This window comes from Gorilla gorilla, chromosome 9 (genome assembly GCF_029281585.2).
Source record: "Gorilla gorilla gorilla isolate KB3781 chromosome 9, NHGRI_mGorGor1-v2.1_pri, whole genome shotgun sequence".
Taxonomy (NCBI): Eukaryota; Metazoa; Chordata; class Mammalia; order Primates; family Hominidae; genus Gorilla; species Gorilla gorilla.
This window is the reverse complement of record NC_073233.2, coordinates 73,420,096-73,431,704: the sequence shown is the minus strand read 5'-3', so window position 1 is coordinate 73,431,704 and position 11,609 is coordinate 73,420,096.

The window sequence follows — 11,609 nt, the reverse complement described above, 5'->3', positions numbered from 1 at the left end:
TCAAGGGCAGAGATGCCACAGTGAGACGGTGCTGGGTTTCAATCACGGTTCAGCCCCTCATTGGATGTGAGAACTCACACAGTTCCCTTTGGGTGCGTTAGGTCCCCCATCTATAAACTGGGGTGAGGGCCAGGCACAGTGGTTCACGCTTGTAATCTCAGCACTTTGGGAGGCCGAGGCTGGAGGATCACCTGAGGTCAGGAGTTCCAGGTCAGCCTGACCAACATGTTTGAAGGGGGCCTGCCCCTCCACACCTGTGGGTATTTCTCGTCAGGTGGAGACGAGAGACTGAGAAAAGAAATAAGACACAAAGTATAGAGAAAGAACAGTGGGCCCAGGGGACCGGCACACTCAGTATACGAGGACCTGCACCGGCGCTGGTCTCTCAGTTCCCTCAGTATTTATTGATTACTATTTTCACTATCTCTGCAAGGGGACTGCGGCAGAACAGGGTGATGGTGGGAAGAAGGTCAGCAGGAAAACATGTGAGTAAAGGAAGCTGCGTCATAAATAAGTTCAAGGGAAGGTACTGTGCCCGGATGTGCACGTAGGCTGGATTTATGTTTCTCTTTACCCAAACATCTCAGTGTAGCAAAGAGTAACAGAGCAGTATCACCGCTAGCATATCTCGCCTCCAGCCATAGGGCAGTTTTCTCCTATCTCAGAATAGAATGACTGGTGGGCTTTACACCAAGACATTCCATTCCCAGGGACATACGGGAAACAGAGGCCTTCCTCTTATGTCAACCGCAAAGAGGTCTTCCTCTTTTACTAATTCTCAGCACAGACCCTTTACGGGTGTCGGGCTGGGGGACGGTAAGGTCTTTCCCTTCCCACAAGGCCATATCTCAGGCTGTCTCAGTCGGGGAGACAATACCCAGGCTTTCTCGGGCAGAGGTCCCTGTGGCTTTGCACAGTGCATCGTGTCCCTGGTTAATAGAGAATGGAGAATGGCGATGACTTTTACCAAGCATACTGCCTGCAAACATATAGTTAACAAGGCACATCCTGCACAGCCCTAAATCCCTTAAACCTTGATTCAATACAGCGCATGTTTCTGTGAGCACAGGGTTGGAACTAAAGTTACAGGTTAACAGCATCTCAAAGCAGAACAATTTTTCTTAGTACAGATCAAAATGGAGTTTCTTATGTCTTCTTTTTTTCTGCATAGACACAGTAACAGTCTGATCTCGCTTCCTTTCCCCCACATATGTGTGGGCGGAGGATTACCTAGGTGTGGAGGCAGGAGATTGAAGGCACAAACTGTTTCAGTATAATAAAGAAAATAGTTAGAATAAGAATAGTCATAATACAAATTAGATATAGAGATGGTCATGAACAATTATCAATCATTGTTATAAGCATTATTAATCATTAGCTTTTAATATTACTCTTTGTTGCATTACTAATATAACCTAGGAATAACCGGCGGGTATAGGGTCAGGTGCTGAAGGGACATTGTGAGAAGTGACCTAGAAGGCAAGAGGTGAACCTCTGTCACGCCCGCATAAGGGCCACTTCAGGGCTCTTTGGTCAAGCGGTAACGGCAGCGTCTGGGAAGGCACCCGTTACTTAGCAGACCGCGAAAGGGAGTCTCCTTTCCTTGGAGGAGTCAGGGGACACTCTGCTCCACCAGCTTCTTGTGGAAGGCTGGATATTATCCAGGCCTGCCCGCAGTCATCCAGAAGCCTAAACCCCTCCCTGTGGTGCTGTGCTTCAATGCTCATGCTCCTTGTCCACTTTCATGCTCCTCCCGTACTCCTGGTTCCTCTTTGAAATTCGTAGTAGATAGCGGTAGAAGAAACAGTGAAAGTCTTAAAGTCTTTGATCTTTCTTATAAGAGCAGAGAAGAAAATGCTGACGTACGCTGCCTTCTCTCTCTGCTTTGGCTACCTAAAAGGGAAGGGCCCCCTATCCTGTAATCACCTGACCTGCTTCACCTTGTCAATCACTTAGAAGATTCACCCTCCTTACCCTGCCCCCTTGTCTTGTATACAATAAATATCAGCGAGCCCAGCCATTTGGGGCCACTACGGTCTCCACGTCTTGATGGTAGTGGTCCCTGGGGCCCAGCTGTTTTCTCTTTATCTCTTTGTCTTGTGTCTTTATTTATTACAATCTCTAGTCTCCACACAGGGGGAGAACACCTGCTAAGCTCCGTAGGGCTGGACCCTACACATATGTTGAAACCCCGTCTCTACTAAAAACACAAAAATTAGCCAGGCGTAGTCGTGGGCACCTGTAATCCCAGCTACTGGGAAGGCTGAGGCAGGAGAATCACTTGAACCTGGGAGGTGGAGGGTGCAGTGTGCCGAGATCGCACCATTGCACTCCAGCCTGGACGACAGAGCGAGACTCCATCTCAAAAAAAAAGTGGGAACTTGGATGGGCACGGTAGCTCACGCCTGTAATCCCAGCACTTTGGGAGGCCGAGGCGGGTGGCTCACCTGAGGTCAGGAGTTCAAGACCAGCCTGGCCAACATGGTGAAACCCTGTCTCTACTAAAAATACAAAAATTAGCCAGGTGTGGCCAGGCGCAGTGGCTCACGCCTGTAATCCCAGCACTTTGGGAGCCCGAGGCGGGCGGATCACGAGGTCAGGAGATTGAGACCATCCTGGCTAACACAATGAAACCCCGTCTCTACTAAAAATAAAAAAAAAATTAGCCGGGCGTGGTGGCAGGTGACTGTAGTCCTAGCTACTCCAGAGGCTGAGGCAGAAGAATGGCGTGAACCCGGGAGGCGGAGCTTGCGGTGAGCCAAGATCGCGCCACTGCACTCCAGCCTGGGCAACAGAGCGAGACTCTGTCTCAAAACAAAACAAAACAAAACAAAACAAAACAAAAAAAAACTAGCCTGGCGTGGTGGCACATGCCTGTAATCCCAGCTACTCAGGAGGCTGAGGGAGAATTGCTTGAACCTGGGAGGCGGAGGTTGCAGTGAGCCAAGATTGCGCCATTGCACTCCAGCCTGGGGGACAAGAGTGAGACTTCGTCTCAAAAAAAAAAAAATAAATAAAATAATAAAATAAAATAGTGGGAACTTTAAGCTTAGCTAACAGGGATCCAAATTCTTCAAGAGAAAGTATTTGTTGTTCAGCCCACTGTAAGATATCAAGAGCTACTTGCTAATGGCCCGCACTTAGTTTGTTGATGACTTACCATAGGAAAACCTTTGGTGTTCTTTCTACTTTATCTTATATTATAACGCATGAAACAGAAAAGCTGCTGTAAACAATGCTGAATCTTATGTAACAGCCAAATTTAATTTTAGAAAGTATTTAAATTGTGCTCTGTCCTAGATCTAAATGTTGAGAATTTTAAAAAACAAACGTTTTAACATCTGCAAAAGCATGTAAGAATAACTTCAAGCTGCCGGGCGTGGTGGCTCACGCCTGTAATCCCACCACTTTGGGAGGCCGAGGCGGGTGGATCATGAGGTCAGGAGTTCGAGACCAGCCTGGCCAACGTACTGAAAGCCCGTCTCTACTAAAAATACAAAAATTAGCCGGGCGTGGTGGCATGCGCCTGTAATCCCAGCTACTCCGGAGGCTGAGGCAGGAGAATCACTTGAACCTGGGAGGCGGAAGTTGCAGTGAGCCGAGATCACGCCACTGCACTCCAGCCTGGGACAGAGGGAGACTCCATCTCAAAAATAAAATAAAATAAAATAAACAATAATAACTCCAAAATTAACATTATTTTGACTTCCTATTATTGTCTTTCCAAAAAATGGCTCTGTGTTTTTTGTTTGTTTTGATTTTTACTTCTTTGTTTGGTTTTTTTGTTTGTTTTGTTTTTAGCAAATATGATGCCTAAAAAGTAAACTGTTCAGGGTTCTGGCCTATTGTGGTCGGCAGATTGTAGCCCCTCAAAGATGTCCATGTCCTAACTCTCAGAACCTGTGAATATGGGCCAGGTGCAGTGGCTCACACCTGTAATCCCAGCACTTTGGGAGGCCAAGGCAGGCGGATCACATGAGGTCAAAAGTTTGAGATCAGCCTGGCCATCATGATGAAACCCCTTCTCTACTAAAAATACAAAATTAGCCAGGCATGGTGGCACGCACCTATAGTCCCAGCTGCTTGGGAGGCTGAGGCAAGAGAATAACTTGAACCCTGTAGGTGGAGGTTGCAATGAGCCGAAATCATGCCACTGCACTCCAGCCTGGGCGACAGAGTGAGACTCTGTCTCAAAAAAAAATTAAAAACCTACTTACAAAGAAAAGTCTAGGCCCAGATGACTAGTAACTTCTTCACTACTAACTTCTACCAAACGTTTAAAGAATTAATACCAATTCTTCACAAACACTTCCAAAAAATGGAAGAGGAAGAGGGAATACTTCCCAACTCATTCTATTAGGCTGGTATCAATAGTACCCTGATAACAAAACCAGATAAAGACATCACAAGAAACTACAGAGCAGGCCAGGTGCGGTGGCTCACGCCTGTAATCCCATCACTTTGGGAGGCCAAGGCAGGTGGATCACAAGGTCTGGAGATCCAGACCATCCTGGCTAACACGGTGAAACCCTGTCTCTACTAAAAATAAAAAAATTAAAAAAAAAAAAAAATTAGCCAGGCGTGCCTGTAATCCCAGCTACTCAGGAGGCTGAGTCAGGAGAATTCTAGCCGGTGCAGTGGCTCACACCTATAGTCCCAGCACTTGGGAGGCTGAGGTGGTTAGCTTGCTTGAGGCCAGGAGTTTGAGGTCAGCCTGGACAACATAGCAAGACTCAGTCTCTATGAAAAAAATTAGCCCAGCATGGTGGCACATGCTTGTAGTCCCAGCTACTCAGGAGGCTAAGGCAGGATGATTGCTTGAGCCCGCCCAGGAGGTTGAGGTTGCAGTGAGCCGTGAGACATGAGCCATGATTGCGGCACTGCACTCTAGTCTAGGCAACAGAGCAGGAACCTGTGTAAAAAAAAAAAAAAAAAAGGCTGGGCGCGGTGGCTCATGCCTGTAATCTTAGCACTTTGGGAGGCCAAGGCAGGCAGATCACCTGAGGTTGGGAGTTCAAGACCAGCCTGACCAACATGGAGAAACCCTGTCTCTATTAAAAATACAAAATTAGCCGGGCATGGTGGCGCATGCCTGTAATCCCAGCTACTCGGGAAGGCTGAGGCAGGAGAATTTCTTGAACCTGGGAGGCGGAGGTTGCGGTGAGCTGAGATCACGCCATTGTACTCCAGCCTGGGCAACAAGAGAAAAACTCTGTCTTAAAAAAAAAAAAAAAGAAAAGAAAAATTCTATATCATGATTAAATAGGATTTATCCTAGGAATACAAGGTTGGTTTAACATCTGAAAATTAATTAATGTAATACATACTATTAATAGAATAAAAAGCAAAACAAAAAAATACCTGATCATCTCAATAGAAGCAGAAAAGGCAATTAACAAAATCCACCAGTCTTTCCTTTTTTTTTCAGACAGAGTCTCACCTTGTCACCCAGGCTGGAGTGCAGTGGCGCGATCTCAGCTCACTGCAACCTCCACCTCCCGGGTTCAAGCGATTCTCCTGCCTCAGCCTCCTGAGTAGCTGGGATTACAGGCATTCACCACCATACCCAGCTAATTTTTGTATTTTTAGTATAGACGGGGATTCGCCATGTTGGCCAGGCTGGTCTTGAACTCCTGACCTCAGGTAATCTGCTGGCCTTGGCCTCCCAAAGTGCTGGGATTACAGGCATGAGCCACCAGGCCCGGGCCAATTCACCAGTCTTTCACGGTAAAAAGAAAAAAGAAACCAGCCAGGCGTGGTGGCACATTCCTGTAGTCTGAACTGAGGCGTGAAGGTCACCTGAACCCGGCCAGGCACAGTGGCTCACACCTGTAATCCCAGCACTTTGGGAGGCCAAAGTGGGCAGAACACGTGAGGTCAGGAGTTCAAGAGCAACCAACATGGAGAAACCCCACCTCTACTTAAAAAAAATATATATTAGCCAGGCATGGTGGCATGTGCCTGTAATCCCAGCTACTCGGGAAGCTGAGGCAGGAGAATCACTTGAACCTGGGAGGCGAGGTTGCAGTGAGTCGAGATCGTGCCATTGCACTCCAGTATGGGCTACAGAGTGAGTCTTCAGGTAAAAAAAAAAAAAAAGGAATGTTTTCAGATTGTTCGCTGCTCTAGTGAACAGAAATACAATTGATTTTTGTATGTTGATCTTGTATCCTACAACCTTGCTGAACTCATTAATTTTAATAGCTTTCAAAGACTCCATAGGATTTTCTGTATACAAGATTATGTCATCTGTGAAGTTTTACTTAGGTGAGCCACCACGTCTGGCTCCATTTTTAATAACATAAAGAAAGAATAAATTACTAGGAATAAATCTAAGAAAAGAAGTTCAGGCCAGGTGCAGCGGCTTATGCCTATAACCCTGGCACTTTGGAGGGCCAAGGCAGGAGAATGGCTTGAGCCCAGGAGTTCAGGACCAGCCTGGGCAATACAGTGAGATCCTATCTCTACCAAAAAAAAAAAAAAATTAAAAATCAGCTAGTTGTGGTGGTGCATGCCTAAAGTCCCATTTCCTTGGGAGGCTGAGGCAGGTGTATTGCTCGAGTCCAGTAGTTCAGGCTGCAGTGAGCTATGATTACGGTACTGCATTCCAGCCTGGGCAACAGAGCAAGCCATTCCAGATCCTGTCTCAAAACAAAACAAAACTGGCCGGGTGAGGTGGCTCACACTTGTAATCCCAGCACTTTGGGAGGCTGAGGCAGGCAGATCACATGAGGTCAGGAGTTTGAGACCAGCCTGGCCAACACGGCGAAACCTTGTCTCTACTAATAATACAAAAATTAGCTGTGCGTGGTGGCAGGTGCCTGTAATCTCAGCTACTCAGGAGGCTGAGGCAGGAGAATCGCTTGAACCTGGGAGGCTGATGTTGTGGTGAGCCAAGATCGTGCCACTGCACTCCAGCCTGGGCAACAGAGCCAGACTCTGTCTCAAAAAAAACAAAACAAAACAAAACAATAACTTTTTAAACATAAGGACATCTTCAAGTGGCAACCACTACCTAAATGCCATTCCCAGCTAAGCTGTCATGAAAACTGAGAGCAAAATAAAGATATTTCAAACAAAGACTCTCAGAATTTCCCACTCAGAAATCAGTTACACACCCATCGTGGCCCAGACCCCCACCCAGCCCAGCCTCCTCAAACTGCACGTGGCTAGAACTGAGTGTGATCATCCCCCACCTTGTAGCCAGAATCATCAGTCTCACCATCTGTTTCCCAGGGGCAAGCCCCTAACTCATCTGCTGTTCTAGGGCCTAACTACCCTCCAAACTACCCCAGCTTCTCTCTCTCTCTCTCCTCTCTCTCTCTGTCTCTCTGTCTCTCTCTCTCCTTTCTGTCTCTCTCTCTCCTTTCTCTGTCTCTCTCTCCTCTGTCTCTGTCTCTCTCTCTCTCCTCTCTCTGTCTCTCTCCTCTGTCTTTCTCTCTACTCTCACTCCTCTCTCTCTCCATCTCTCTCTCTCCTTTCTCTCTGCTCTCTCTCTGTCTCTCTCCTGTCTCTCTCCTTTGTCTCTCTCCTCTGTCTCTCTTTCTCCTCTCTCTCTCCTTTATCTCTCTCCTATGTCTCTCTCCTCTCTCTCTGTCTCTCTCTACTCTCTCTCCTCTCTCTCTTTCCTCTCTGTTTCTCTCTCTCCGTTCTATCTCTCTCTCCTCTCTCTGCCTCTCTCTCTCTCTGTCGCTCCTCCTCCCCTCCTCCCCTCCCCCCTCCCCTCCCCTCCCCCCTCCCCTCCCCCCTCTTCCCCTCCCCCCTCCTCCCCTCCCCCTCCCCCTCCCCCCTCCTCCCCTCCCCCCTCTTCCCCTCCCCCCCTCCCCTCCCCTCCCCCCTCCCCTCCCCCCTCTTCCCCTCCCCCCTCCTCCCCTCCCCCTCCCCCTCCCCCCTCCTCCCCTCCCCCCTCTTCCCCTCCCCCCTCCTCCCCTCCCCTCCTCCCGTCCCCTCCTCTCTCCCCTTCTCGAACTCCTCTCTCAGCCTCCCTTCCAGCCACTCTGGGTTGCAATGCCCCACATTTCTCACTTTCAAGCTGTTCTCTCTGGAGGAAGGCTGCCCTGGTCTTTTCTATCCAGCAAATTCCTATTCTTTGAATCTCACTCCAAATGTCCCCTGCTCTGTCTAGCCTTCCCTGAATTATTCAGGCAGAAAGCATTGCTTCTAGCCTGGCAAGATGGCTCACACCTGTAATCCTGGCACTTTGGAAGGCTGAGGTGGGAGGATCGCTTGAGCTCAGGAGTTCAAGACCAGCCTGGGCCATAGAGTAGGACCCTCATCTCAACAAAATATCAAAAAATTAGCCAGGCATGGAGGTGTGCACCTGTAGTCCCAGCTACTTTGGAGGCCGAGGAAGGATTGCTGGAGCCCAGGAGGTTGAGGCTGCAGTAAGCCGTGATTCAACCACTACACTCCAGCCTGAGCAACAGGGTGAGACCTTGTCTCAAAATAAAGAAATAAAAATAAATTAATTAATTTAATTAATTTGTTAAAAAGCATTGCTTCTGTGCTTTTCCAGTGCACTTCACAAGAAATGCTCTCAGAGACCAGGCACGGTGGCTCATGCCTGTAATCGCAGCACTTTGGGAAGCTGAGGAAGGAGGATTGCTTGAGCCCAGGAGTTTGAGGCCAGCCTGGGCAACATAGCAAGACCCTGTCTCTATAAAAAAAAAATGCTCTTGGCCATGTGCGGTGGCTCACACCTGTAATCCCAGCACTTTGGGAGGCCAGGGGAGGTGGATAACTTGAGGTCAGGAGTTCGTGACCAGCCTGACCAACAGGGTGAAACCCCGTCTCTACTAAAAATACAAAGATTTGTATATAAATTGAATCATGCAGTATGTATTAATGGTAAAAACTGCGATTACTTTTTTTTTGAGACGGAGTCTCACTCTGTCACCCAGGCTTGAGTGCAGTGGTGCAATCATGGCTCACTGCAACCTCTGTCTCCCGGGTTCAAGCGATTCTCATGTCTCAGCCTCCCCGGTAGCTGGGATTGCAGGTGTTTACCACCACACTCGGCTAATTTTTGTATTTTTAGTAGAGACGGGGCTTCACCACGTTGGTCGGGCTGGTCTTGAACTCCTGACCTCAGGTGATCCACTTGCTTTGGCCTCCCAAAGTGCTGGGATTATAGGTGTGAGCTGCCACACCCAGCCTGCAATTACTCTTGCACTAAACTGATAGTTTTTAAAAACTGGTTTCTTTAATCTCAACATCTTTTGAAATTCTTATGTATTGCGGGTGTATCAGTAGTTTGTTCAAGATTTAAAACCTTGAGATACTATGAGCAAAGCTCACCCCCCGCCCTCCAGCATAAAAATTATAGATAACGGCTGGGCACGGTGGCTCACACCTGTAATCCCAGCACTTTGGGAGGCCGAGGCGGGTAGATCACCAGGTCAAGAGATCGAGACCATCTTGGCCAGCATGGTGAAACCCCGTCTCTGCTAAAAATACAAAAATTAGCTGGGCGTGGTGGTGCATGCCTGTAGTCCCAGCTACTCTGGAGGCTGAGGCAGGAGAATCGCTTGAACCAGGGAGTCAGAGGTTGCTGTAAGCCAAGATCGAGCCACTGCATTCTAGCCGGGCAACAGTGTGAAACTCCGTCTCAAAAAAATAAAAAATAAAAAAAATTAAAAGATGGCAGATGTGTGCAAGGAATATTTCGGGGATTTGATCCCTTTATGAATCTTGTGATAGATGAAAGTGTGAAGATGGCAACTAGTGGACAACAGAGCAACCCTGGAACAGTGGTAAGATGAGGGAGAAGCATCCTCATATTAGAAGCCTTGGAACAACTATAAACAATGGCGGCTCTGCAGAGAAATCCAAGTCCCTTCTCCAAAGGACTTGTTTTACTATGATGTAAAAATTGGGCCATGTACAGTTTTTTTTTTTTTTTGAGACAGAGTCTCCCTTTGTCACTCAGGCTGGAGTGCAGTGGCGCAATCTCGGCTCACTGCAAGCTCTGCCTCCCGGGTTTATGCCATTCTCCTGCCTCAGCCTCTCAAGTAGCTGGGACTACAGGCGCCCGCCACCACGCCCGGCTAATTTTTTGTATTTTTAGTAGAGACGGAGTTTCACCATGTTAGCCAGGATGGTCTTGATCTTCTGACCTCGTGATCAGCCCGCCTCGGCCTCCCAAAGTGCTGGGATTACAGGCATGAGCCACCGCGCCCGGCCTGGGCCATGTACATTTTTATATTAAGCTTTTTACTAAGTAAACATTTGTAACAATAAAAATTTAAAAAAAGAGAGAGATTTAAAACTTCTACTCCTCAAAGACACTGTTACAAAAAAATGAAAAGAAAGACACATATTGGGATAAAACTTTTGCAAAACATATATCTTAAACAGAACAGGCCATGGGCAGCGGCTCATGCCTGTAATCCCAACACTTTGGGAGACCAAGGCAGGCAGATCTCTTGAGGTCAGGAGTTTGAGACCAGCCTGGCCGACATGGCGAAACCCTGTCTCTACTAAAAATACGAAAATTAGTGGGGTGTGGTGGTGCATGCCTGTAATCCCAGCCACTTGGGAGGCTGAGGCAGGAGAATTGCTTGAACCCGGGAGGCAAACTTTGCAGTGAGCTGAGATTGCACCACCGCACTCCAGCCTGGGCGACAGAGCGAGACTCTGTCTCAAAAAATACAAAATAAATAATAAACATACAACAGAAGTAAAAAAAGAAAAAAATCTGACAAGGGACTTCTATGTAAAAGCCCTTACAACTCAACAAAAGATAAAAATGCCAACAACAATGGCAAGAAAAAAAAACACAGAATGGCTGGGCACAGTGGCTCATGTCTTTGGGAGGCCGTGGTGGGCGGATCATTTGAGGTCAGGAGTTCAAGACCAGCCTGACCAACGTGGTGAAACCCAGTCTCTACTAAAAAAACAAAAATTAGCCGGGCATGGTGGGGCGCTCCTTCAATCCCAGGTACTTGGGAGGCTGAGGCAGGAGAATCGCTTGAACCTGGGAGGTGGAGGTTGCAGTGAACCGAGATCGCAACACTGCACTCTAGCCTGGGCGACAGACGGAGACTCCGTCTCAAAAAGAAAAGAAAAGAGAAAAACACAACACAAATGAACAGACACTTCACCAAAGAATATACGCAACTGTGGCCAGGCGAGGTGGCTCACACCTGTAATCTCAGCACTTTGGAAGGCTGAGGCGGGAGGATCACTTGAGCTCATGAGTTCCAGACCATCCTGGGCAACATGGAGAGACCCCATCTCTACTAAAAATAAAAAAATTAAGGCCGGGTGTGGTGGATCACACCTGTAATCCCAGCACTTTGGTAGGCCAAGGCGGGCAGACCACCTGAGGTCGGGAGTTAGAGATCAGCCTGACCAAAATGGAGAAACCCCATCTCTACTAAAATACAAAATTAGCCTAGCATGGTGGTGCATGCCTGTAATCCTAGCTAATCAGGAGGCTGAGGCAAGAGAATTGCTTGAACTGGGGAGGCGGAGGTTGCAGTGAGCCAAGATCGTGCCATTGCATTCCAGCCTGGGCAACAAGAGTGAAACTCCATCTAAAAAAAAAAATTAGCTAGGCATGGTGGTACGCACCTGTGTGGTTCCAGCTACTTGGGAGGCTCAGGTGG